This window comes from Coregonus lavaretus (assembly GCF_964263955.1).
Source record: "Coregonus lavaretus genome assembly, chromosome: 22".
NCBI classification, from domain to species: Eukaryota; Metazoa; Chordata; class Actinopteri; order Salmoniformes; family Salmonidae; genus Coregonus; species Coregonus lavaretus.
The window spans coordinates 42,884,015-42,910,662 of NC_140009.1; the positions used below are offsets into that span (position 1 = coordinate 42,884,015).

The 26,648-nt window shown below is 44.6% G+C and overlaps 1 pseudogene across 1 annotated transcript in view; it reads left to right on the forward strand.

The window, feature by feature from the left end:
- Positions 1–24,218, forward strand: part of LOC311149963 (serine/threonine-protein kinase mTOR-like) — a 178,028-nt pseudogene extending 153,810 nt beyond the window's left edge. Inside the window, exon 28 of the transcript in view lies at positions 23,730–24,218. The product of the transcript in view is annotated as a serine/threonine-protein kinase mTOR-like (transcript). The remainder of the gene's footprint in view (positions 1–23,729) is intronic.
- The last annotated feature ends 2,430 nt before the right edge of the window (positions 24,219–26,648 follow it).

Here is a 26,648-nt window from a genome sequence, read left to right on the forward strand (position 1 = left end):
TGTGCCGAATTTTCAAGTACATAACTATAGAGAGCATTTACATTTGAGTCATTTAGCAGACGCTCTTATCCAGAGCGACTTACAGTTAGTGAGTGCATACATCATTTTTTATACTGGCCCCCCATGGGAACATACAAAAATGAAATGGTAATACAAAATGTAAGTTTACACACTCCCAGGAATGTCATACATGATGGATCATTAGCTTATACACTGACTTTCGCACATCTAGATGGCCGGGCGGGGTGGGTGTGGAGCCAGAGACAGCAGGGGTTCAAACTGTAGAACCCAGTTCCTACATTTGAATATAAAAATTGATTTTATCAATCAAAAACTATGCTACATTTTATCTCTGGGACCCTTAGGATGTCAAATCAGAGCAAGATTACTGAATCATTACTGAACATTATTTACCTTCAGAGGTGAATGTATCAAACCAGTTGCCATGATAAGTTTGTTGTTGTGCACTCTCCTTAAACAATAGCATTGTATTTTTTCACTGTAATAGCTACTGTAAATTGGACAGCGTAGTTAGATTAACAAGAATTTAAGCTTTCTGCCCATATAAGACATGTCTATGTCCTGGAAAGTTTGCTGTTACTTACAACAGTCATGCTAATCACATTAGCGCATGTTAGCTCAACTGTCCTGAATACGGGACACCGATCCCATAGAGGTTCAAAGATGCTTAAAATGATTAAAATGCCCCAAAATGATTGTGATTGTGTTGAATTGTGTTTGTGAAATAAAGATAATGGTTTTAAAAGGGTAGTGGTAATAATTCATTCAGTACAGAAATTTGTAGGCGGCTTAACCTACCCTCTCCCGCTGCTCAACAACCCGGGATAAGAGACCACTTTTTTAGGGACAAGCTATATTTTCTAAACTGTAATGTTTACATGAATTCAGGGATACACAACATCCTGAAAGATATGTACACAGAACAATAATGTAAACGTAATGTAACGTGTTGGTCAAATGTTTCATAAGCTGAAATAAAAGATCCCAGAAATGTTCCATTGTGTTGCCAAACAACATAATGCCACAGATGTCTCATGTTTTATGGAAGTGTGCAATTGGCATGCCGACTGCAGGAATGTCCACCAGAGCTGTTGCCAGAGAATTGAATGTTAATTTCTCTACCATAAGCCACCTCCAATGTTGTTTTAGAGAATTTGACAGTACGTCCAACTGGCCTCAAATCCGCAGACCTCGTGTATGGCGTTGTGTGGGCGAGCAGTTTGCTGATGTCATCGCTTTGAACAGAGTGCCCCATGGTGGCGGTGGGGTTATGGTATGAGCAGACATTAGCTACGGACAACAAACATAATTGCATTTTATCGATGGCAATTTGAATGCACAGAGATACCGTGACAAAATCCTGAGGCCCATTGTCGTGCCATTCATCCGCCGCCATCATCTCATGTTTGAGCATGATAATACACAGCACCATGTCGCAAGTATCTGTACACAATTCCTAGAAGCTGAAAATGTCCCAGTTCTTCCATTGCCTGCATACTCATCAGACATGTCACCCATTGAGCATGTTTGGGATGCTCTGGATCGACGTGTACAACAGCGTGTTCCAGTTCCCGCCAATATCCAGCAACTTCGCACAGCCATTGAAGAGGAGTGGGACAACATTCCACAGGCCACAATCAACAGCCTGATCAAATGCGAAGGAGATGTGTCGCGCTGCATGAGGCAAATGGTGGTTACACCAGATTCTGACTAGTTTTCTGATCTACACCCCTACCCTTTTAAGGTATCAGTGACCAACAGGTGCATATCTGTATTCCCTGTCATGTGAAATCCATAGATTAGGGCCTAATGAATTTATTTCAATTGACTGATTTCCTTATATGAACTGTAACTCAGTAAAATCTTTGAAATTGTTGCACGTTGCGTTTATATTTTGTTCAGTATAGATATCTTTGTTAGAAAGAATACTATATTTCCCTTGATGGAGTGATGCTGAATGTTAAAAATGGCTCAACTTACCCCACTCTCCCCTTCATCTACATTTCAGCCCAATATCATTCAAACAAAAAGTGGACAATGACCCAGCTATCAATTGAACCCGCCCTCCTTTGTGATCCACAGCTAACACTAAAGGCAAACAGGCGATCCAGGACCAGAACAGACTCATACACTGCTGGACAATCAGTCGGTGAGTGTGAAACAAGACAGCCATTTTGTGTCACTCACAACATTTTGACTGTATCTGACTAAATGTGTCTTTCTGTACTGTGTTTGTTGTTTCCTGCAAAAGCACTGGAGGGGATCGACTTTGGCGAGACCACACAAAAGAAACCAGGACCACCATGCCTGAATCCATTCACTCCTTCCGTGAGTCTTTGGCTCAAGCCAATACTGTGAAAATGCATTAGGTGAGGGAAACATTCGTAGTAGTTTCTATGGACCCTATGTTTGTTAAAACAAGTTAACAAGCTAAGTGGCACGCCTTTGTAAATTGGAGCTTCTACTACTGTTTCTCTTTCCTCAACCAAGGATTGTGGAGGATATTGATATGTGGAAGTGCTATCTTTCCTTGGTGTTAGCCCAAATGTTGCCTCAAATGGCTGCACATAATAGGACACTAAGTCATCATCTCTGTGTTCCTTTCCCATCAGTTGGAGATGGCACTGTGTAGCCCGAGGCCCTGAACAAAAAGGCTATCCAGATTATCAACAGAGTACGAGACAAACTGACTGTTAAGACTTTCACTACACATTTAATTATAAATGCTATCATATGCTAGGATACGCTAGTACAGGAGTATTCAACTCTTACCCTACGAGGTTCGGAGCCTGCTGGTTTTCTGTTCTACCTGATAATTAATTGCACACACCTGGTGTCCCAGGTCTAACTCGGTTAGCGGGGAACAATGAAAAAAAAGCAGTGGAATGGCTTCGAGTTCCAGAGTTGAATTTGAGGGTGCTAGTGGATTAGCATTCATTGACTAATATTTGTTGTTTTTCCTCATCAGGGCGAGATTTGTCAGACGATGAGACTGGATGTGCTGACCCAAGTGGAGCTCCTCATCAAAAAGGCAACGTCGCACGAGAACCTGTGTCATATTGGATGGTCAGTATGATCTGTTTCTGTTAGTAAGCATCAGTTAGCCTATTGTTAGTCACTGACACCAGCTTCATTAATAAGTGCTTCGAAGACGTCATCCCCACAGTGACTGTACGTATACAGTGGGGAAAAAAAGTATTTAGTCAGCCACCAATTGTGCAAGTTCTCCCACTTAAAAAGATGAGAGAGGCCTGTAATTTTCATCATAGGTACACGTCAACTATGACTGACAAAATGAGAATTTTTTTTCCAGAAAATCACATTGTAGGATTTTTAATGAATTTATTTGCAAATTATGGTGGAAAATAAGTATTTGGTCAATAACAAAAGTTTCTCAATACTTTGTTATATACCCTTTGTTGGCAATGACACAGGTCAAACGTTTTCTGTAAGTCTTCACAAGGTTTTCACACACTGTTGCTGGTATTTTGGCCCATTCCTCCATGCAGATCTCCTCTAGAGCAGTGATGTTTTGGGGCTGTCGCTGGGCAACACGGACTTTCAACTGCCTCCAAAGATTTTCTATGGGGTTGAGATCTGGAGACTGGCTAGGCCACTCCAGGACCTTGAAATGCTTCTTACGAAGCCACTCCTTCATTGCCCGGGCGGTGTGTTTGGGATCATTGTCATGCTGAAAGACCCAGCCACGTTTCATCTTCAATGCCCTTGCTGATGGAAGGAGGTTTTCACTCAAAATCTCACGATACATGGCCCCATTCATTCTTTCCTTTACATGGATCAGTCGTCCTGGTCCCTTTGCAGAAAAACAGCCCCAAAGCATGATGTTTCCACCCCCATGCTTCACAGTAGGTATGGTGTTCTTTGGATGCAACTCAGCATTCTTTGTCCTCCAAACACGACGAGTTGAGTTTTTACCAAAAAGTTCTATTTTGGTTTCATCTGACCATATGACATTCTCCCAATCCTCTTCTGGATCATCCAAATGCACTCTAGCAAACTTCAGACGGGCCTGGACATGTACTGGCTTAAGCAGGGGGACACGTCTGGCACTGCAGGATTTGAGTCCCTGGCGGCGTAGTGTGTTACTGATGGTAGGCTTTGTTACTTTGGTCCCAGCTCTCTGCAGGTCATTCACTAGGTCCCCCCGTGTGGTTCTGGGATTTTTGCTCACCGTTCTTGTGATCATTTTGACCCCACGGGGTGAGATCTTGCGTGGAGCCCCAGATCGAGGGAGATTATCAGTGGTCTTGTATGTCTTCCATTTCCTAATAATTGCTCCCACAGTTGATTTCTTCAAACCACGCTGCTTACCTATTGCAGATTCTGTCTTCCCAGCCTGGTGCAGGTCTACAATTTTGTTTCTGGTGTCCTTTGACAGCTCTTTGGTCTTGGCCATAGTGGAGTTTGGAGTGTGACTGTTTGAGGTTGTGGACAGGTGTCTTTTATACTGATAACAAGTTCAAACAGGTGCCATTCATACAGGTAACAAGTGGAGGACAGAGGAGCCTCTTAAAGAAGAAGTTACAGGTCTGTGAGAGCCAGAAATCTTGCTTGTTTGTAGGTGACCAAATACTTATTTTCCACCATAATTTGCAAATAAATTCATAAAAAATCCTACAATGTGATTTTCTGGATTTTTCTTTCTCAATTTGTCTGTCATAGTTGACGTGTACCTATGATGAAATTTACAGGCCTCTCTCATCTTTTTAAGTGGGAGAACATGCACAATTGGTGGCTGACTAAATACTTTTTTTCCCCACTGTATATCCCAACCAGAAGCCATGGATTACAGGCAACATCCGCACTGAGCTAAAGGCTAGAGCTGCTGCTTTCAAGGAGCAGGAACCTAATCCGGACGCTTATAAGAAATCCCGCTACGACCTCTGACAAGTCATCAAACAGGCAAAGCGTCAATGCAGGACTAAGAATGAATCGGGGCAATTTTGTCATGACGACAAGGTGAAGGTGCTCTTCTCAAATGGCACAACAGAGTCGTTCAGATTGACCAAAGCACAGCGTATAACCATCTCGTATAATTGAGCATTGCCAACTCGTCATTCAGGGCAGGTGGGGTAGAGCCCCACCTGTTTAGGTACACATTTAGCCTATAGCCTGTTTTAGAGAAATGTCGTCATTGAATATTGTAAGAGCTGTAATTGTCTGTTTATACAGTGCATTCGGAAAGCATTCAGAAGGCTTGACTCCTGTTACGTTACAGCCTTATTCTAAAATTGATTAAATAGCCTCATAATGAAAACGCAAAAACAGGTTTCATTTTTTTCGTGCAAATGTATTACAAAGAAAAAACAGAAATGCCTATTTATGTAAGTATTCAGACCCTTTGCTATGAGCTCAGGTGCATCCTGTTTCCATTGATCATCCTTGAGATGTTTCTACAACTTGATTGGAGTCCACCTGTGGTAAATTCAATTGATTGGACACGATTTGGAAAGGCACACACCTGTCTATATAAGGTCCCACAGTTGACAGTGCATGTCAGAGAAAAACCAAGCCATGAGGTCGAAGGAATTGTCCGTAGAGCTCAGAGACAGGATTGTGTCGAGGCACAGATCTGGGGAAGGGTACCAAAAAATGTCTGCAGCATTGAAGGTCCCCAAGAACACAGTGGCCTCCATCATTCTTAAATGGAAGAAGTTTGGAACCACCAAGACTCTTCCTAAAGCTGGCCACCCGGCCAAACTGAGCAATCGGGGGAGAAGGGCCTTGGTCAGGGAGATGACCAAGATCCCAATGGTCCCTCTGACAGAACTCTAGAGTGCCTCTGTGGAGATGGGAGAACCTTCCAGAAGGACAACCATCTATAATAAATTGTGGTCCTCTGTAGCTCAGCTGGTAGAGCACGGCGCTTGTAACGCCAAGGTAGTGGGTTCGATCCCCGGGACCACCCATTCACAAAAATGTATGCACACATGACTGTAAGTCGTTTTGGATAAAAGCGTCTGCTAAATGGCATATTATACACTGCTCAAAAAAATAAAGGGAACACTTAAACAACACAATGTAACTCCAAGTCAATCACACTTCTGTGAAATCAAACTGTCCACTTAGGAAGCAACACTGATTGACAATACATTTCACATGCTGTTGTGCAAATGGAATAGACAACAGGTGGAAATTATAGGCAATTAGCAAGACACCCCCAATAAAGGACTGGTTTTGCAGTTGGTGACCACAGACCACTTCTCAGTTCCTATGCTTCCTGGCTGATGTTTTGGTCACTTTTGAATGCTGGCGGTGCTTTCACTCTAGTGGTAGCATGAGACGGAGTCTACAACCCACACAAGTGGCTCAGATAGTGCAGCTTATCCAGGATGGCACATCAATGCGAGCTGTGGCAAGAAGGTTTGCTGTGTCTGTCAGCGTAGTGTCCAGAGCATGGAGGCACTACCAGGAGACAGGCCAGTACATCAGGAGACGTGGAGGAGGCCGTAGGAGGGCAACAACCCAGCAGCAGGACTGCTACCTCAGCCTTTGTGCAAGGAGGAGCAGGAGGAGCACTGCCAGAGCCCTGCAAAATGACCTCTAGCAGGCCACAAATGTGCATGTGTCTGCTCAAACGGTCAGAAACAGACTCCATGAGGGTGGTATGAGGGCCCGACGTCCACAGGTGGGGGTTGTGCTTACAGCCCAACACCGTGCAGGACGTTTGGCATTTGCCAGAGAACACCAAGATTGGCAAATTCGCCATTGGCGCACGGTGCTCTTCACAGATGAAAGCAGGTTCACACTGAGCACGTGACAGACGTGACAGAGTCTGGAGACACCGTGGAGAACGTTCTGCTGCCTGCAACATCCTCCAGCATGACCGGTTTGGCGGTGGGTCAGTCATGGTGTGGGGTGGCATTTCTTTGGGGGGCCGCACAGCCCTCCATGTGCTCGTCAGAGGTAGCCTGACTGCCATTAGGTACCGAGATGAGATCCTCAGACCCCTTGTGAGACCATATGCTGGTGCGGTTGGCCCTGGGTTCCTCCTAATGCAAGACAATGCTAGACCTCATGTGGCTGGAGTGTGTCAGCAGTTCCTGCAAGAGGAAGGCATTGATGCTATGGACTGGCCCGCCCGTTCCCCAGACCTGAATCCAATTGAGCACATCTGGGACATCATGTCTCGCTCCATCCACCAACGCCACGTTGCACCACAGACTGTCCAGGAGTTGGCGGATGCTTTAGTCCAGGTCCCTCAGGAGACCATCCGCCACCTCATCAGGAGCATGCCCAGGCGTTGTAGGGAGGTCATACAGGCACGTGGAGGCCACACACACTATTGAGCCTCATTTTGACTTGTTTTAAGGACATTACATCAAAGTTGGATCAGCCTGTAGTGTGGTTTTCCACTTTAATTTTGAGGGTGACTCCAAATCCAGACCTCCATGGGTTGATACATTTGATTTTCATTGATAATTTCTGTGTGATTTTGTTGTCAGCACATTCAACTATGTAAAGAAAAAAGTATTTAATAAGATTATTTCATTCATTCAGATCTAGAATGTGTTATTTTAGTGTTCCCTTAATTTTTTTGAACAGTGTATTATTATGACTTCACCATTTAAGTACATACAGTAGTTACTAAGTAAGTTCATGGCTACTCGATAAAAACAGGCTGTGTAAAAGTAAGTGTGACCACAAGTTGGATCGACAATTAGATCGCCATTGTAGCTCCTCTACCCAAATGGAAACCTGGGGATAGAAAATCAGTACAAGCTCAGTGGCCATTGTTAAAAACTTTCCCAACATAATAATAATAATAATAATAATAATAATAATAATAATAATATGCCATTTAGCAGATGCTTTTATCCAAAGCGACTTACAGTCATGTGCGCATAGATTTTTATGTATGGGTGGTCCCGGGGATCGATCCCACTACCCTGGCGTTACAGGCGCCATGCTCTACCAATTGAGCTACAGAGGACCACATAAACATAAACCCCCTAATGTTTTCCTGTCTGATCCTGCTTTAGGCAACTTGTAGTTGTCTTGTCAAACAGCAAGGCAGTGCCATAGCATTGCTGAATGCAGAATGAGTCAGGCATCCAGGCTAAGCTAATTGATGCTAACGGTAAATGATCGTAATATAGGCTAGTGGCAAGGCCCCCAAAATTGATACCCCTACCTGAGGTATAACAAAACACAACCATGTTTTTCCATATCGCGAAGATCTCCAATATATGAAATGCATGGTTGTTACTGCAAAAGTGGTTAAATGTACAGATATTGTGACACACCCCTTAACTCAAACAGTGCAGAATAATGCCTGGCTCAAGGGGGGCGGACCACATAAGCTTGTGTAACCCAATATTACAAGCTCTGACATTGCTCAAATTTGGAATACAAGTAGTCAGCCGTCTGCCCTACATACACAAATAACAGCATAAAGATATCTTAATGCATCTTGGAAATATTGACCTGTAAACACAATATGCGGAAATATCAAGAATGAATATTTATGAATTTACTCTCATGCAGTGCTGTATGGTCCTGCCTGACAAAAATGCATACAGTTTTTTTATGTTGTGGCTATTGTAATCGTCTCTAAGGAAAACAAGTGGGCTCAGACATCGAAATTAAAACTGTTGGGGTCCATGGTTCCTCAAAGGATTTGGTATCTTTAGCCCCTAGTCTTGCAATTAATTAAGGGGAGCATCACAGATTATCTTCATATTTTGCCTCAAATCCAAAATGGCATCCAAAATCCAATATGGCTGCCATAACATTTGACATTGACAAAAATGAATTAAACACAACCAAACAATTAAGAGCCTTGATGGTATAGGTGACCTGAATAAGTGATATTCTAACATCAGGTGTGTTTTTCATACTGTAGGTTCACCAGCTGACATCTATCAAGACACCCATGTCGACTGGATTCCCACTGTGAAGATGAGCAATGCTGCAGCAGCATCAGTTTCTACTTCTACTACTTTGTCCTTTTCTAGATATGAAAGGAGAAATCCCTCAATTACAGTGGCGATTTTAGCATGTAAATGTTGGTGGGGAAAACTCCCCCAATTATTTTTAGATGCATGCCAGCTTGTTGGAGTGCTGCAGAGATAGATGACTGATAAGTGGCAGAGGAGTTTAATGTCCAAAGCTCTTTATCAAATGATGCCATGCTGACAATAGTTTCAAGCATTTTACATTGACTTAGCTAAGTGCTGCTAATTTGTTTCACTGATATGTGCATTTTCAAAGATTGAGCAATTGAACTCAGGAGCGCTGATTTAAAACAGAAAAAAAGTTAAGAAGAAGCCTCCGATAGTGAAATTAGCGGCAAATCTTTAGTTCTAAGTAATGACTCATTAAGCATTAAATTCCAGAATGTATTACCATGTAAAGTTAACAGCTACAAACAGCTAAGGTAACAGCCTGGTTATTTGCTGGTGCTTATTGCTGTAAGAGGAAATGCTGGCCAGTATATTTTTATGTCATCGTCATAATGCTAATACGTTCTACAGCGGCCATATTTGTAACAAGTTAAAACTGGAAGAAAATATATTGTTGCATCTGCTTCATAGAGCTCACTAGTCCATTGCATTATTGTGTGTTAATGTGACTGTATGAATTTTATATGAATAACATACTCTATGCCTTTACTGACTTAAACATTATTGAAGGGTGTCCCATGATATAATATGAATGAGGGTATTTGATTTAAGATCGTGATGATAATGTATGCATTTTTCTATACCAATAAATTGTGTAAAGATCTGTTGGTAATTGTCTTGTGCTTTGTAACATTGTCTGAATAGATATTGCTGATCATGTTTGTAGGCTTAGACGGTCATTGCGTTTGCATTATGTTCTACTATGCATGTGCAGAATCTTCAGGAGAACAGTGAAGCAATCCTACCTACAGAGGGCACTCCAGCTCTGTCCATGTGAGGAGAACCTCCGCAGAAACTGTTCTTACAGTCCATTCGGAAAGTATTCAGACCCCTTGACTTTTTCCACATTTTGATAAATTACAGGCTTATTTCTAAAATGGATTAAATCGTTTTCCCCCTCATCAATCTACACACAATACCCCATAATGACGAAGCAAAAACTGGTTTTTATACATTTTTGCAAAGTTATTAAAAATAAAAAGCTGAAATATCACATTTACAGAAGTATTCAGACCCTTTACTCAGTACTTTGTTGAAGCACCTTTGGCAGCGATTAAAGCCTTGTGTCTTCTTGTGTATGATGCTACAAGCTTGGCACACCTGTATTTGGGGAGTTTCTCCCATTCTTCTCTGCAGATCCTCTCGAGCTCTGTCAGGTTGGATGGGGAGCATCGCTGCACAGCTATTTTCAGGTATCTCCAGAGATGTTAGATCGAGTTCAAGTCCGGGCTCTAGCTGGGCCACTCAAGGACACTCAGAGACTTGTCCTTTAGCCACTCCTGCGTTGTCTTGGCTGTGTGCTTAGTGTCATTGTCCTGTGGGAAGGTGAACCTTCATCCCCAGTCTGAGGTCCTGAGCACTCTGGAGCAGGTTTTCATCAAGGATCTCTCTGTACTTTGCTCCGTTCATCTTTCCCTCGATCCTGACTAGCCTACCAGTCCCTGCCGCTGATAAACATCCCCACAGCATGATGCTGCCAACACCATGCTTCACCATAGGGATGGTGCCAGTTTTCCTCCAGAAGTGACGCTTGTCATTCAGGCCAAAGAGTTCAATCTTGGTTTCATCAGACCAGAGAATCTTGTTTCTCATGGTCTGAGAGTCTTTAGGTGCCTTTTGGCAAACTCCAAGTGGGCTGTCATGTGCCTTTTACTGAGGAGTGGCTTCCGTCTGGCCACTCTACCATAAAGGCCTGATTGGTGGAGTGCTGCAGAGATGGTTGTCCTTTTGAAAGATTCTCCCATCTCCACAGAGGAACTCTGTCAGAGTGACCATCGAGTTCTTGGTCACCTCCCTGACCAAGAACCTTCTACCCCGATTGCTCAGTTTGGTCGGCCGGCCAGCTCTAGGAAGAGTCTTGGTGGTTTCAAATGTATTCCATTTAAGAATGATGGAGGCCACTGTGTTCTTGGGGACCTTCAATGCTGCAGAATGTTTTTGGTGCCCTTCCCCAGATCTGTGCCTCGACACAATCCTGTCTCGGAGCTCTACGGACAATTCCTTCGACCTCATGGCTTGGTTTTTGCTCTGACATGCACAGTCAACTGTGGGACCTTATATAGACATCATCTGTGTGCCTTTACAAATCATGTCCAATCAATTGAATTTACCACAGGTGTACTCCAATCAAGTTGTAGAAACATCTCAACGATGATCAATGGAAACAGGATGTACTTGAGCTCAATTTCGAGTCTCATAACAGAGGGTCTGAATACTTATGTAAATAAGGCATTTCTGTTTCTTAACCTGTTTCAATTTGTCATTATGGGGTATTGTGTGTAGATTAAGGAGGAAAAATATGTATTTAATCAATTTTAGAATAAGGCTGTAACGTAACAAAATGTGGAAAAAGTAAAGGAGTCTGAATACTTTCCGAATGCACTGTATAACAGTTTTAGAGATGACGTGAGGAGGGATTCTAATATTAATAGATATGCAAGTAATATTGAAAATAAACGTGTTGGCCCATAGCTGATTGATCATTTGAACTCTTGTCCATCACTGATGATAGCGATCTTGTAATCTTGTAACCAATAACAAAATATTGCCCTATGTAGACTAGGTTATCCCAACTAGCACATTTGGTTCCTTAGAAGTTGTGGTAATGTACGTTTTTGGTTTCCCAGTGGTTCTGGGAACAAAGCCATACGTTTCCTGACCGGTAAAATTGAATGTTTTTTAAAACGGAAGTGAAAATTCCGCCTGTTGTGGGAACGTTCCTTTTTAGGTTGCAGGGACTGAACGTTTTACTGTGGTTCCCTGAAAGTTTTCCTGGGAGGTTTTATTAACATTCTGAGAACACTTTTAACAAAACTGCTAGTTTAGTTTGGGTTAACTGTTTTGAACTCCAAGCACAGATAGGACACATGGAAATTAATTTGCGTGGGCATTAATCATGCCAACACATGTATTTTATATTGTAGCACAGCGTCAGTGAGATTCAAAACTATGATCTTCTCTTCTCTATCCATAGAATTAGTCTACTACGCCACCAGGGTGGAGCTAGCATGCCATGTGTTTTTAACTCATATAAAGCTGTTCATTTTAGTCTAGTCAAAGAGACCCCGTTTCAAAGGAAACAAGCACTCATTAAGATCAGGTGTGGCGTCTCTCTCTTTCTATCTTTCTTTATTCATTCATTCCCTGTTTCTCCTCTGAAGGTTGATTACTTATAGATAGTTATGGATTACAGAGCAACAGAAAGCAGCCGATTGATCTCTTCCCTGGTGTACCCACCCCTGCAATGTCACCTATTTACACATTGGGACAGAGCCCTAGATTATCTGCTTGCATTGTTCGATTCCTCCTCTGTGTTCTCTCTCTCCTTCCCGCTGGGCACACCACGTAATTTCAACGTGGACATTTGGTTAATATTTGTTTGAGAGGTTGATCAATGAGATTTAAACCTTTATTCACCCACTCAAAACGACAGCCAGAAGTTTGTTGAATTCCCAATGTGTTATCGCTATGCTTTCAACCATCTAAAACCACACCCAAATATCAATGGAAATACAATGTCAGATGTTTGGTTTAGTTGTCACCTAAATGTGTTATCACTGCACTTTCAACCATTTAAAACCCACAACAAAGTTGAAATGGGAAAACAATGTCAGATATTTTGAAGTTAATGTGTTATCACTGTGCTTCATCTAAGAGCACAACCTGGATTGCAATTGAGATTACATTAAAAGTATTTAGTTCAAGTGATCAATGCTGTTCAATATTCTGCACAGATTATTATAGCAATTGTGAAGATCTTGACAATGCAATCAAATATCAACATTTAAAAGTATGTCTAATGCTTGGATAGTTTCTTGTGAGCCACTGGCTTAATCCTATTCTTTAACTTTTATTTTTGATTTAGTTGGAGACGTGAATCCAACATATATAATTTGTTAACTTGTTGACAAGTTAATAAGCTGTTTACTGTATTACAAAAGTGATATTGAATTGTATTTGGTTGTCAACACAACCAAATATCAACATTTGAAGGAGATGTAACTTTTGTGCTGCTGATTTAGTCTGGCGTTAATTCCAGTTAGTCTACAAATGAATAATTTATATGTTGGATTCACTTCTCCATCTCAACTAATAATCAAAGTTAAAGAATAGGACTAAATCAAATCTAACTTTATATAAAGTGAATTTTAAGTTTGATTTGATTTGGTTGAGATGGAGACGTGAATCCAACATATCAATTATTCATTTGTAGACAAACTGGAATTAAAGCCAGACTAAATCAGTGGCACAGATGGAACTTTCCAAGCAGAAGATACAGCTCCTTCAAATGTTGATATTTTGTTGCGTTGACAACCAAAAATAATTCAATACCTAGTTTGTCTACAAATTAAGCATTGATATGTTGGAGTCACGTCTCCATCTCAACCAAAAATCAAGGTTAAAGAATAGGACTAAAATAGAATAGGACTCAAATCAAATCAAACTTTAAATTTACTTAGAGGGGCTATGTCATAAACCCTAAAAGTTCCAGAATGGGGTGAAAATGGCAGCCAATACAAACCAGTCTAATTGGAATGAATGGCAGTAAACGCATAATCCTGCATTTACTTATGCAGGAAAATAAAAGTAAGGCATGTGATATCAGAAATTTAAATATTGTCAACCTAATAATACTAAAATATTATAATATAATTATAAATACAGTTTATACGGGTTGTATACCAAATTTCTGTTTAAATAGATTCTAAAATATTTGTAAACAGACCAAATCATGTCTACATTTTTGTTTTCTTGGAAAACTGTGAGTGCTATCATAAGCTACAACCTCAGTACTTGTTGCATTTGCAACTTGTCTAAGTCCTATCAACAACTGATTTCTGCTAGTTTATGGCTGTGGATTGACTGCATTGTTTGACTGGAATGTTGGCATATTGGCAGTTAAGTTGAATAATTTATGGAATCATTCCTCTAAAACTGTCTGGCTAGCTAGCTATAATTTATTCAAATTCAGAAGCAGAGTTGTCATGCCCGCCTGTGCCGCTCTGTTCCGTTTTGTTCTTTTTCCCCCTCCATTTAAATGTTTTGTATTTTTTCACCGTCTGTTGAGGGGCCATGAGTCAATAGCTGAAGTTAAATGGGCTCCATCGATCAGGGGGGATTTGGCTGTTTACTGAGTGTGGAGATGGCGAAACACCTAGGCTGTGCAGCCCAGTCAGTCGATGATGAATGATAGTTTCTCAAGTGTTTATTTCCTAGTTTACCTGGTTCTGACCATTCTGCCTGCCCTGACCCCGAGCCTGCCTGCCATCCTGTACCTGCCTGACTCTGACCTGATTACAAACCTCTGCCTGTCCTCGACCTGCCCTTTGCCTGCCCTGTGATCTAATAAATTATTATTGAGAACTGTTGGGAGACAATGCCTCCTAAACGATGGAAGGTGAAGTGCCTGACCATGGAGGCTGGAGAAAGCAGCCACACTTTATCAAGTCACTGGCTGTCATATTAGGGCCTACACCTTGAGAGCGCCATGATGAGTTATGGTGAAGAAAGACGTTCAGAGCTATGGACTCCCTCTTGGTTCCTCTCCAAGCATTTACAACAGCATTCCTCCCATCTTTAATGTTTTTTTTCTCTCATCTCCACTATAAACAAGTCCTAGATCTTGCCCTCTCTGAATCCTAGTATAGCCCTGAGTGTATATATACTGAGTATACCAAAAATTAGGAACACCTTCCTAATATTGAGTTGCAGAACAGCCTTAATTCGTCGGGGCATGGACTCTACAAGGTGTCTAAAGTGTTCCGCAGGGATGCTGGCCCATGTGGGCTCCAACGCTTCCCACAGTTGTGTCAAGTTGGCTGGATGTCCTTTGGGTGGTGGAACATTCTTGATACACATGGGAAACTGTTGAGCGTGAAAAATCCAGCAGTGTTGCGGTTCTTGACACAAACAAGTGCGCCTGGCACCTACTATCAAATCCCGTTCAAAGGCACTTCAATATTTTATCTTGCTCATTCACCCTCTGAATGGCACACATACACAATCCATGTCTCAATTGTCTCAATGCTTAGAAATCCTTCTTTAACCCGTTTCATCCCCTTCATCTATTCTGATTGAAGTGGATTTAACAAGTGACATCAATAAGGGTCCATAGCTTTCACCTGGATTCACTTGGTCAGTCTATGTCATGGAAAGGGCAAGTGTTCTTAATGTTTTGTATACTCAATTGTGTGTATGTTGTGCTGTGTACAATATATTGTGTATATATTTAAATTCTAAGCAGCTAACCTGTTTTGTCCCTTGTTATATCCGGTGAGTTAACCTTTCAACAGCTCACTCTCACACATGCACAAACATATGATTGTGTTGCCCTTTACAAATGGCCATCCTGTGCTCTGAAATCAATATTTTACAGCCATGGTAAAGCATATCCTTTCCAAGCCCGTGCTTTAATCTCTTGTCACATGATATGAGTGGGAACATTATACCAGTGGTGAATTTTTATTTGAAAGTCAAAGGGGAGGAACTTTGGATCTTCTCCTCCAATGCGTTTTGAGAAGGAGGATAGAGGACATGCGGAATCAAGGAAATGTAGATTGTATGCATTTGTATGCTGGATAAATCTAAAAGTGGGCTGGCCGATATGGTCATCGTCCAATGATCTCCTCCTTGCTGTTCTCTTAACAACTCTCACTTCACAGTTGCTGCCTGCAGGGCTCCTATCCCCTCTACTTGTCTCTTTCAAGTGGTTAACTGTGAAGACAGTGGGTTCATATTGATGCGTCGGAGAGTTCAATATCTGGCCGTGGAATGGAGTGTTTAAAACAGGGCTAGCAGGCAGTCTTTGTGCACTGGTGTAGAAGCCTGTATCGATTAACTTGACAGCAGTTTAGCCGTGTGGTGTGCTGCTCCCTAAGGAGGTTAGTCTGGTCCTGCTCCCTTTACCCTGGTTGCTAATGGGAGTTGGAGGGACGTTAGACGTGAGGGGAGTTCTCATTTCCTTTGTCATTTACATTTTAGTAATTTAGCAGATGCTCTTATCCAGAACAATTTACAGGAGCAATTAGGGCACATCGACAGATTTTTCACCTAGTCGGCTCGGGGATTAGAACCAGCGACCTTTCGGTTACTGGCACAACGCTCTTAACCACTAAGCTAGCTGCCGCCCTGACCTAGCTACTTGTATATTTCCGGCCATCACCTTGGTCTTTGGATGTTTTGGGATGTTTTAAGTTGGTACTAAGAGATCTGGAGTGAGATGAGGGGAGATTTCAGTTTTGTTTTCTTTCTACAACCAGTCAATGGGTGTTTTAAAAGTTATCCTTTTTGACCCATCTGATTTTAAAATACAGTTGTTATTCAGTAGTTGATACTGTTGATATACAGTAGAACATTTCATGTTTGAATTGTCCAGTCTCATCAAACTTGTGCACTGCATCGTTAGGTGGACCTAACCCATTGACTCTCAGCCGTCCTCAATTTCTCTCCATTAACCAGACCACCAATGTCTCTGAGCTCTTACCACAGGTGCCAGCCATTACATCTCCTGTTGTTATTTGCCATAAAAAGCAGCTGAATGGCAATCAACAGTGGGGCCTATAAAAGGCATCGGGGGGTGAGATGGTGTCTGCATGTCATCAATCAGACACAGTGGTGAAAACACCAGCCTCTCCACTGGGAGTTGAAATAGATTTTTCTAAGTCTCAAAGACTAGGGTGTGTGAGACAGAGGGGGAAGGGAAATGATGGAAGGAATGGGGGAATTGGGAGAAGGAGAGTGATCTGATGGTGGATGCTGTGAGAGAAGGGTGGGGAAAAAAGAATGTGAGAGAATGATGTTGAAATACTTCAGACTTAAAGTTTTCGAGAGTGGCACTACAGCTACATTAGTGATTTTGTTGCCTTGGATTCCTCAAAAGTCTTGGTTTGACAATAAGTGGTTACTACAGTATTACGCAATAGGTATTGCTACGCAATGCAACACTCTGCAACCAAATGATTGGATGGCCTTTCCAGTGCTTGATATAACTATGTTAGCTACAATACTATTTGTTTTAGTTGTTTTAACTCCCTCTCTCTCCCGTTTGCCAACTAACTGTAACACCTAGCTACCACAGCTCCATGGCCACTAAGGACAGGAGGCAAGGAGACAAGGAAGGAAGCCAATGTTGGATTAGTGTGACTCCTCCAATGGCAGTGACTCAATAATTCAACTGTGAAGGGTCTGAATCATGCTTTGATGGTTTTCTCCTGCTCTAGCTACTCATCTACGAAACGCCCTATCCATTCAAACAACAAGCAGGGCTCTTCAACTCCGGTCCTGGAGGGCTAGAACATTTCCGTTTTTTATCATCTTCTACTAATTAGAGACAGATTCAGACCTGGGACACCAGGAAAGTGAAATCAACAACCAGGTAGGAAGAAAAACCGGAAGTGTTTCGGGACCGGAGATGAAGAGCCCAGTACAGTACAGTCAGATCTGAGTCAGAGCTCTATTCTTATCATAGCCCTGGTGTAGTGGTATATTCTAATAGCATCCCGAGTGGTCTAAGGCTGTGCCACTAGAGATCCTGGTTCGAATCCAGGCTCTGTCGTTGCCGGCCGTGACCGGGAGACCCATGGGGCGGCGCACAATTGGCCCAGTGTTGTCCAGTGTAGGGGAGGGAATGGCCGGCAAGGATGAAAAAATAATAATGTAAGTCGCTCTGGATAAGAGCGTCTGCTAAATAAAAAAAATAAAAATAAAAAAATAATAATAATAATAATAATACCCACACTGGTGCACTGACCCCTGCCTGTGTCTCATAGCATAACCGTGTCCTGCAATGCCAGAGGTGTTGGGAGACAAGACATTCGTTCTGTCCTCTCCTATAGTTTACTCTGTTACACGGTTACACCATATACAGTGGGGAAAAAAGTATTTAGTCAGCCACCAATTGTGCAAGTTCTCCCACTTAAAAAGATGAGAGAGGCCTGTAATTTTCATCATAGGTACACGTCAACTATGACAGACAAATTGAGAAAAAAATATCCTGAAAATCACATTGTAGGATTTTTAATGAATTTATTTGCAAATCATGGTGGAAAATAAGTATTTGGTCAATAACAACATTTCTCAATACTTTGTTATATACCCTTTGTTGGCAATGACACAGGTCAAACATTTTCTGTAAGTCTTCACAAGGTTTTCACACACTGGTATTTTGGCCCATTCCTCCATGCAGATCTCCTCTAGAGCAGTGATGTTTTGGGGCTGTCGCTGGGCAACACGGACTTTCAACTCCCTCCAAAGATTTTCTATGAGGTTGAGATCTGGAGACTGGCTAGGCCACTCCAGGACCTTGAAATGCTTCTTACGAAGCCACTCCTTCGTTGCCCGGGCGGAGTGTTTGGGATCATTGTCATGCTGAAAGACCCAGCCACGTTTCATCTTCAATGCCCTTGCTGATGGAAGGAGGTTTTCACTCAAAATCTCACGATACATGGCCCCATTCATTCTTTCCTTTACACGGATCAGTCGTCCTGGTCCCTTTGCAGAAAAACAGCCCCAAAGCATGATGTTTCCACCCCCATGCTTCACAGTAGGTATGGTATTCTTTGGATGCAACTCAGCATTCTATGTCCTCCAAACACGACGAGTTGAGTTTTTCCAAAAAGTTATATTTTGGTTTCATCTGACCATATGACATTCTCCCAATCCTCTTCTGGATCATCCAAATGCACTCTAGCAAACTTCAGACGGGACTGGAGATGTACTGGCTTAAGCAGGGGGACACGTCTGGCACTGCAGGATTTGAGTCCCTGGCGGCGTAGTGTGTTACTGATGGTAGGCTTTGTTACTTTGGTCCCAGCTCTCTGCAGGTCATTCACTAGGCCCCCCCGTGTGGTTCTGGGATTTTTGCTCACCGTTCTTGTGATCATTTTGACCCCACGGGGTGAGATCTTGCGTGGAGCCCCAGATCGAGGGAGATTATCAGTGGTCTTGTATGTCTTCCATTTTCTAATAATTGCTGCCACAGTTGATTTCTTCAAACCAAGCTGCTTACCTATTGCAGATTCAGTCTTCCCAGGCTGGTGCAGGTCTACAATTTTGTTTCTGGTGTCCTTTGACAGCTCTTTGGTCTTGGCCATAGTGGAGTTTGGAGTGTGACTGTTTGAGGTTGTGGACAGGTGTCTTTTATACTGATAACAAGTTCAAACAGGTGCCATTAATATAGGTAACGAGTGGAGGACAGAGGAGCCTCTTAAATAAGAAGTTACAGGTCTGTGAGAGCCAGAAATCTTGCTTGTTTGTAGGTGACCAAATACTTATTTTCCACCATAATTTGCAAATAAATTCATAAAAAATCCTACAATGTGATTTTCTGGATTTTTTTCTTCTCAATTTGTCTGTCATAGTTGACGTGTACCTATGATGAAAATTACAGGCCTGTCTCATCTTTTTAAGTGGGAGAACTTACACAAAAAAGTATTTGATCCCCTGCTGTTTTTTTTACATTTGCCCACTGACAAAGACATGATCAGTCTATAATTTCAATGGTAGGTTTATTTGAACAGTGAGAGACAGAATAACAACAAAAAAATCCAGAAAAATGCATGTCAAAAATGTTATAAATTGATTTGCATTTTAATGAGGGAAATAAGTATTTGACCCCTCTGCAAAACATATTTACATTTACATTTTAGTCATTTAGCAGACGCTCTTATCCAGAGCGACTTACAGGAGCAATTAGGGTTAAGTGCCTTGCTCAAGGGCACATTAACGTCATTTAGCAGACGCTCTTAGCCAGAGCGACTCGCAAATTGGTGCGTTCACCCTATAGCCAGTGGGATAACCACTTTACAATTTGGGGGGGGGGGGGGGGGGGTTAGAAGGAACACTTTATCCTATCCCAGGTATTCCTTAAAGAGGTGGGGTTTCAAATGTCTCCGGAAGGTGGTGAGTGACTCCGCTGTCCTGGCGTCGTGAGGGAGCTTGTTCCACCATTGGGGTGCCAGAGCAGCGAACAGTTTTGACTGGGCTGAGCGGGAGCTATGCTTCCGCAGAGGAAGGGGAGCCAGCAGGCCAGAGGTGGATGAACGCAATGCCCTCGTTTGGGTGTAGGGACTGATCAGAGCCTGAAGGTACAGAGGTGCCGTTCCCCTCACTGCTCCATAGGCAAGCACCATGGTCTTGTAGCGGATGCGAGCTTCAACTGGAAGCCAGTGGAGTGTGCGGAGGAGGGGGGTGACGTGAGAGAACTTGGGAAGGTTGAACACCAGACGGGCTGCGGCATTCTGGATGAGTTGTAGGGGTTTAATGGCACAGGCAGGGAGGCCAGCCAACAGCGAGTTGCAGTAGTCCAGACGGGAGATGACAAGTGCCTGGATTAGGACCTGTGCCGCTTCCTGTGTAAGGCAGGGTCGTACTCTCCGAATGTTTTAGAGCATGAACCTGCAGGAGCGGGTCACCGCCTTGATGTTGGCGGAGAACGACAGGGTGTTGTCCAGGGTCACGCCTAGGCTCTTCGCACTCTGGGAGGAGGACACAGCGGAGTTGTCAACCGTGATGGCGAGATCATGGAACGGGCAGTCCTTCCCCGGGAGGAAGAGCAGCTCCGTCTTGCCAGGGTTCAGCTTGAGGTGGTGATCCGTCATCCATACTGATATGTCTGCCAGACATGCAGAGATGCGATTCGCCACCTGGTTATCAGAAGGGGGAAAGGAGAAGATTAGTTGTGTATCGTCAGCGTAGCAATGATAGGAAAGGCCATGTGAGGATATGACAGAGCCAAGTGACTTGGTGTATAGGGAGAAAAGGAGAGGGCCTAGAACTGAGCCCTGGGGGACACCAGTGGAGAGAGCACGTGGTGCGGAGACAGCTTCTCGCCACGCCACTTGGTAGGAGCGACCGGTCAGGTAGGACGCAATCCAGGAGTGAGCCGCGCCGGAGATGCCCAGCTCGGAGAGGGTGGAGAGGAGGATCTGATGGTTCACAGTATCAAAGGCAGCAGACAGGTCTAGAAGGACAAGAGCAGAGGAGAGAGAGTTAGCTTTAGCAGTGCGGAGAGTCTCCGTGACACAGAGAAGAGCAGTCTCAGTTGAATGACCAGTCCTGAAACCTGATTGGTTTGGATCAAGAAGGTCATTCTGAGAGACCTAACATGACTTAGTACTTGGTGAAAAAACCCTTGTTGGCAATCACAGAGGTCAGACGTTACTTGTAGTTGGCCACCAGGTTTGCACACATCTCAGGAGGGATTTTGTTCCACTCCTCTTTGCAGATCTTCTCCAAGAGACAGATTTTCTATGGAATTAAGGTCTGGAGACTGGCTAGGCCACTCCAGGACCTTAATGTGCTTCTTCTTGAGCCACTCCTTTGTTGCCTTGGCCGTGTGTTTTGGGTCATTGTCATGCTAGAATACCCATCCACGACCCATTTTCAATGCCCTGGCTGAGGGAAGGAGGTTCTCAACCAAGATTTGACGGTACATGGCCCTGTCCATCGTCCCTTTGATGCGGTGAAGTTGTCCTGTCCCCTTAACAGAAAAACACCCCCAAAGCATAATGTTTCCACCTCCATGTTTGACAGTGGGGATGGTGTTCTTGGGGTCATAGGCAGCATTCCTCCTCCTCCAAACACGGCGAGTTGAGTTGATGCCAAAGTTGATGCTCGATTTTGGTCTCATCTGACCACAACACTTTTACCCAGTTCTCCTATGAATCATTCAGATGTTCATTGGCAAACTTCAGACGGGCCTGTATATGTGCTTTCTTGAGCAGGGGGACCTTGCGGATGCTGCAGGATTTTAGTCCTTCACGACGTAGTGTGTTACCAATTGTTTTCTTGGTGACTATGGTCCCAGCTGCCTTGAGATCATTGACAAGATCCTCCCGTGTAATTCTGGGCTGATTCCTCACCTTTCTCAATCATTCTAACTCCACGAGGTGAGATCTTGCATGGAGCCCCAGGCCGAGGGAGATTGACAGTTATTTTGTGTTTCTTCCATTTGTGTCACGGATTCTGCCGAGACTGCCCTTCCTGCTGGCTCAGGCAGGCTTCGCCGTTCGTCGTCACCGGAGTACTAGCTGCTGCCGCTCTATGTTATATGTTTCTATGTTCACTTGATTGTTGTCTGTTGTTGCGCACCTGTTCCCCATTATGTTAGTTTGTCTGCCTATTTAATCTGTACAGGTCCACTGTTTGGTGTGCGTGTTTATTGTATGTACGAGTGTCATTAGTGTGAGCGGGTTTTGCTCCTCCTTTGTTGTTTTGGAGGATTTTCCTTGTATTTCTTTACTACTCAGTAAAGTGGTTCTTCATCTCATTCTGTGTCCTGCGCTTGACTCTGGCCTACCGCATTCCACCGACATTCATGACAATTCGCACCAACTGTTGTCACCTTCTCACCAAGCTGCTTGGCGATGGTCTTGTAGCCCATTCCAGCCTTGTGTAGGTCTACAATCTTGTCTCTGACATCCTTGGAGAGCTCTTTGGTCTTCGCCATGGTGGAGAGTTTGGAATCTGATTGATTGATTCTGTGGACAGGTGTCTTTTATACAGGTAACAAACTGAGATTATGAGCACTCCCTTTAAGAGTGTGCTCCTAATCTCAGCTTGTTACCTGTATAAAAGACACCTGGGAGCCAGAAATCTTTCTGATTGAGAGGGGGTCAAATACTTATTTCCCTCATTAAAATGCAAATCAATTTATAACATATTTTACATGCGTTTTTCTGGATTTTTTTGTTGTTATTCTGTCTCTCACTGTTCAAATAAACCTACCATTAAATTTATAGACTGATAATTTCTTTGTCAGTGGGCAAACGTACAAAATCAGCAGGGGATCAAATACTTTTTTCCCTCACTGTATATATATATACTGTATGCTCTTATCCTTCTCTCTTATTCAAAGCTTCTCTCCATTTTTCAGCAACGGAAGTCTTTAACAGAAGTATTTTTTCTCTTTTTGTCCTCATGCTCAATTGCGAAGGTGTCACACCCTGATCGGTTTCACCTGTTTTTGTGCTTGTCTCCACCCCCCTCCAGGTGTCGCCCATCTTCCCCATTATCCCCTGTGTATTTATACCTGTGTTCTCTGTTTGTCTGTTGCCAGTTTGTCTTGTCTTGTCAGGTCTTACCAGCGTGCTTTCCTGTTTTCCTGTTTCTCAAGTGTTTATTTCCTAGTTTTCCCGGTTCTGACATTTCTGCCTGCTCCCGAGCCTGCCTGCCGTCCTCTACCTGCCTGACTCTGACCTGATTACAAACCTCTGCCTGTCCTCGACCTGCCCTTTGCCTGCCCCGTGTTCTAATAAATTATTATTGAGAACTGTCCCATCCGCCTCCTGTGTCTACATCTGGGTCATATCCTGAGTCATGATAGTACGAACTGGCCGTGACTGACCCAGCAGACTCAGACCAGCTCCACAATACTGTCTCCCAGCAAGGAGCCACCATTGGAAGACACGATGAGTTACTGCAAAGCCTCATGGAGGGACTCCATACCCTAGCAGAACGCCATGACCATGCGTTCGATACATTGCTGGAGCAATTCCGTGGATTCCCTACAAGGCAGCAAGCCACACCAGTAATTCCCCAGACTCTCAGCAACCCCGCCACCAGCGGCGCTTCTTCCCATCCCACCCCAGTGTCCTGAGAACCCCACTTACCTCCTGCCAGGCCTTTCTCTCCCAGTGCTCCCTCATCTTCGAGCTGCAGCCTTCTTCGTTCCCCTCAGACCGCTCGAGGGTAGCGTACCTCATAACGCTGATGTCCGGGAGGGCACTCGCCTGGGCTACGGCGGTGTGCGAGCAACAGGCCGCCGTCTGCCTCAGTCTGGAGGAGTTTGTGGCGGAAGTACGGAAGGTGTTCGATTCTTCGTTGTCCGAGAGAGAGGCTGCTCGTAAACTGCTCCAGCTACGTAGTGTGGCAGACTACGCAGTGGATTTCCGCACGTTGGCGACTGAGAGTGCATGGAACCCGGAAGCATTGTTCGACATGTTCCTTCACGGATTATCGGAGGTGATCAAGGATGAGCTCGCAGCCCGGGAGCTGCCCATGGACCTCGACTCCCTCGTAGCCTTGACCCTCCGGATCGATGGGCGGCTATGAGAATGTAGGAGGGAGAGGGAATCTGTTCCCTGTCGCCTTCGCTCGCCCGCCCTCAATTCCCACCTCACTTCCGAGGAATCCCGAAAACCCCCGAAGTAATTTCCGAGAGAATCTGATGTCACCCGAGTGCTCACGGGACTCGCCGAGGGAGGTCGACTCGCCTCCTCCTGAACCCAAGCTACTGGGAAGGGCTCGATTGTCTCCGGATGAACGTTTACGTAGACTGAACACCAGGAGCTGTCTGTATTGCGGGACTACAGGACATTATATTTCCACCTGTCCATTAAAAAGACCAGGCTCATCAGTAGGTACGAGTACTCTGGTGAGCCGAACAGGGATTTTCCAATCTCCCATTACTCGCACCCCTCTCCATGCCACCCTGTTGTGGGGTGACCAGGCCAAATCACTTCGGGTGCTCATTGACTCTGGGGCTGATGAGAGCTTTATCGATGCTACCTTGGTGTCGGAGCTGGGTATCTCCACTCAACCCCTCTCCATTCCCATGGACGTCAGAGAGCTGGATGGGCGCTCTATTGGCAGAGTCACCCGCAATACGATTCCTGCTCATAGAACCTCCCCATGTACCCGTGGTTTTGGGATATTCATGGCTCCAGAAGCACAATCCCCTGATCCACTGAGCTACTGGTTCAATCGTGGGTTGGAGCCTGTTCTGCCATGCTCATTGTCTTAAGTCGACCCAGCCTGCCCCGGGACGTCTTTCTGCAGGCTTAAGAGAAGCCTCGGATATCTCCGCCATTCCCGCGGAGTACATGGAAGTCTTCAACAAGGCCCGAGCTACGTTTTTCCCTTCACATCGACCCTACGACTGCGCCATTGACCTTCTTCTGGGCACTACACCCCCTCGGGGCGGCTTTACTCCCTGTTGGGTCCGGAGACCAAGGCTATGGAGGAGTACATTGAGAACTCTCTCGCTGCAGGGCCTATTCGTCTATCGACCTCTCCCACCGGCGCAGGGTTCTTCTTTGTGGACTACAGGGGACTTAATGACATCATGGTTAAAAACCGTTACCCTCTACCACTCATCACCTCGGCTTTCAAACCTCTTCAGGGATCGACCATCTTCTCTAAGTTGGACCTTTGGAACGCCTACCATCTGATTCAGATACGGGAAGGAGATGAGTGGAAAACAGCCTTTAACATGGCTAGCAGGCACTATGAGCACTAATTTAGGGCATTTGGACTGACCAACGCTCCCGCTGGGTTCCATGCCCTGGTCAACAATGTGCTCCGGGACATGCTGAACCGGTTCGTGTTTATCCACCTCGACGACATCCTTGTCTTTTCCCGTTCAGCTCAAGAACACGTCATCCACGTCCGACAAGTCCTTCAGCGTCTCCTGGAGAACCAGCTTTTCGTTAAAGTGGAGAAGTGTGAATTCCATAGCTCCACCATCTCCTTCCTAGAATATGTAATCGCTGTAGGAAATATATAGATGGATCCAGACATGGTGAGAGTGGTGGTGGATTGGCCTCAACCCACATCCAGAGTGCAGCTGCAACGTTTCCTGGGGTTTTCTAATTTCTACCACCACTTCATCCGGGGTTACAGCATCCTGGCTTCCCCCCTCTCAGCACTCACCTCTCCCAAGGTTCCCTTCACATGGTCTCCAGCAGCTGACCAGGCGTTCTCGGACCTCAAACGTCGATTCACTACAGCATCCAACTTAATCCATCCGGATCCGTCCCGTCAGTTTGTGGTGGAGGTTGACGCCTGTCGGAGTGGGGGCCGTCCTGTCCCAGCATTCTGCCCAGGACCAAAAGCTGCACCACTGCGCTTTCCTCTCCCATCATCTTACCCCTGCTAAGAGGAACTAAGATGTGGGAAATTGAGAACTCCTCGCCGTCAAGATGGCGTTGGAGGAGAGGAGGCACTGGTTGGAGGGGGTGGAACCCCGATTCTTAGTGTGAACTGACCATAAGAACCTGGAATATCTCTGCACCGCCAAGCGCCTCAACTCTAGGCAGGCTCGTTGGACCCTGTTATTCACCCATTTCAATTTCACTCTCTTCTACCACCCGGGGTCCAAGAACGTGAAGCCTGACACACTCACGGTTGTATTGCCCCGCTGCTACTCCGTCTGACCCCGAGACCATCCTCCCTACCTCCTGTCTAGCGGCTGCTGTCGCCTGGGGTATAGAGAGCCTGGTCCGTAAGGCACAGCCTTCCCAGCCGTAAGGCGCAGTCTTCCCAAGTTACCCTCAGCCAAGGAGACAGCTCAGCTCATGGTGCAGTACGTCTTCCGGATCCATAGACTTCCGGTCGACATGGTCTCCGATCGTGGTCCCCAGTTCTCGTCCCGGTTCTGGAAGGCGTTCTGCACCCTAATTGGGTCGTCGCCCAGCTGGTCCTCTGGTTTCCAAAAAAACGGCCAGTCGGAGCAAGCCAATCAGGACCTGGAGAGGGCCCTTT